General features: G+C 40.6%; 1 non-coding gene across 1 annotated transcript; it reads left to right on the plus strand.

The window, feature by feature from the left end:
* Positions 1-2,088: 2,088 nt before the first annotated feature.
* LOC141657979 (small nucleolar RNA R71) lies at positions 2,089-2,195 on the plus strand. Its single transcript, XR_012548892.1, has one exon. It is a non-coding gene; the product is annotated as a small nucleolar RNA R71 (small nucleolar RNA).
* Positions 2,196-2,746: the final 551 nt, after the last annotated feature.

The raw sequence follows: 2,746 nt of genomic DNA on the forward strand, positions 1-2,746 counted from the left end.
TTGCTCAACACCTTGAAGAAATAATCAAAAGCTTGTTCATTATCATTATAAAGCTCTTCAATAGACCTTTGCCCTTGTTGTCGATCTTGATCAATGGCATTACCAATGTAGGGATTAAAAATCCCTTCAAATTCGTCGTCCCAAAGACCACAAACTTCATTAAGTTGATCATTGAAAATCTCTTGATTTGATGGAGACAACTCTCTCAATTTCTTCTCTTGGCCAATGAGGCCATCCTCTTCTTCTTTGATTAATTTTGATGAGCTTTGCAAGCTCTCCTTGTCACAATTCACTTGCTCTTTGAATGGAGCATCTTCAATTTTCTTCTTCCATTAGAGTTCCGACTTCTTCCTCTCATCCTTTCGGCTATAATGATCAATCATGAAACATGGTTCATGCAAACGAGGAGCTCTCATAGTCTTGTCAAGATTAAAGGTTATGCTTTCATCTCCCACTTCTAGAGTGAGCTCACCATGTTTCACATCAATCACCGCACCCGCGGTGTGTAGGAAAGGTCTTCCTAGAATGATTGGAATGTTGGAATCTTCCTCCATATCAATAATGACAAAGTCCACCGAAATGAAAAACTTCCCAATTCGCACGGGGACATCTTCCCATATCCCTAATGGTGTCTTCGTCGATCTATCGGCCATTTGGAGTGTGATGTTGGTGCATTTAAGCTCTCCCATCCCCAACCTTTTACTCACCGAGTACGGCATAACACACACACTAGCCCCTAGATCACATAAGGCTTTGTTGATCGTTGTGTCGCCAATGATACACGGTATTGAGAAGCTTCCCGGATCCTTTAGTTTTGGAGGTGAACTCTCTTGAAGTATTGCACTACTCACCTTAGTGAAGGCGATAGTCTCAAGTTTCCGGATCGACTTCTTCTTTGTGAGGATATCTTTCATATATTTCGCATAGGCCGACACGTGATTTATTAATTCCGTGAAAGGAATTGAGACTTCCAAATTCTTCACAATTTCCATAAATTTTCCAAGTTGGTCATCAAATTTGGGCTTGGCTTGACGACTTGGAAAAGGAAGTCTAATCACAATGGGCTCCTTCTCCTTGACCTTATCTTCATTTTTCCTTGAACTTTCTTCTTTTGATGATTCTCCTTCTTTGGAGTTTTGCACAATTTCTTCCTTATCACTAGCTTCCACAACTTCATCCTCAACTTGCTTCTTCGGTGCTTCATACCTTGTACCACTTCTCAAGTGAATGGCACTAACCGTTTCATGTCTTGGGGGATTACTTTGAGGTGGTAATTGCCCCTTTTGTCTTTGTGAGCTTGAAGATGCTAGTTGAGTCAATTGGGTTTCCAACATCTTGGTGTGAGCTAGGATGTTGTTGATGGTGGTTTCCTTTGCTTGGCTATCTTTTTGCATTTGAGTGAAAAATTCTTGTTGATTCTTTTGCATTTGGAGGACCGCTTTTTGGACATCAAAACCTTGGTCATTTTGGTGATTGTATGGATTTTGATTTTGGTAGCCTTGGTTTTGATTGTAAAAGGGTCTTTGATTTTGGTTTCTCATGGGAGGTGGGGTGTATGTTGTTTGAGGGTTTTGAACATTTTGGCTTTTGTATGAGAGATTTGGATGGAATTTGGTGTTCTCATTGTAATAGTTGGAATAAGGGGTACCACTCTTGTATGCTTGGAAAGCATTCACTTGTTCATTTGTTCCCCTACATTCACTTTGGTCATGTCCCAAAGTTCCACAATTCTCACATATCCCACTTGGGATTGATGAAGATGCCGTCATGGCATTAACATGATGCTTTGGTGATTTTGAGACTTCTTCAAGTCTAGCCATAGCTTTTTCAAACTTCAAATTGATTGTGTCAATATGAGCACTAAGTTGAGCAACCAATTGAGTAACGGAGTCCACTTCATGCTTTCCTCCTCTAGTAGCCTTGCGAGGTCTACTATATTGTGAGTTATGGACCGCCATTTCCTCAATTTTGTTCCATGTTTGATTGTTATCCACTTCGGTGAACATTCCATTTGATCCCATGTTGAGAATGTTCCTTGAATCTTCATATAAACCATTCCAAAATTGTTGTACCAAGAACCATTCGCTAAGTCCATGGTGAGGACATGAGCGACAAATTCCCTTGAACCGCTCCCAAGCTTCATACAAAGATTCTTCATCCCTTTGCTTAAAACCCGTAATTTGAGCTCTTAGCATGTTAGTCTTTTCCGGTGGGTAGAATTTTTTTTAGAAAGCTAGAGGCAACTTCTTCCAAGAATCAATTCCGAGAGTGGACTTATCAAGGCCCTTCAACCATTATTTCGCGGTGCCAATTAGAGAAAAAGGAAATAAGACCCATCGAATTTGGTCTTGAGTTACACCGGTTTGAGAGATCGCATCACAATAGTCACAAAAGGTTTCCATATGAGAATGAGGGTCTTCACTAGGCATCCCCCCAAATTGGCTCCTTTCGACTAATTGGATAAAGGCGGATTTGGCAATAAAATTTCCGGTTAGATGTTGTGGTGTGGGAGTACCATTGGGTAGGTTCTCCTCGGTGGGTACGGAATGTGATGAAAACTTAGGCATTGTAGGTTGATTTTGGGTGGTATTGTGTAATGGGTTCTCCTCACCTTCTCTTGCAAAAGGGTTGATGAACTCAATAGTTGGTTGAATATCTACAACCTCACTAATACCTCTCAAATTCCTCCTAGCAAGTCTCCTATTGGTTGTTAAGGTTCTTTCAATTTCACGATCAAAAGGTAACA

This window comes from Silene latifolia, chromosome 5 (genome assembly GCF_048544455.1).
Source record: "Silene latifolia isolate original U9 population chromosome 5, ASM4854445v1, whole genome shotgun sequence".
Classification (NCBI taxonomy): Eukaryota; Viridiplantae; Streptophyta; class Magnoliopsida; order Caryophyllales; family Caryophyllaceae; genus Silene; species Silene latifolia.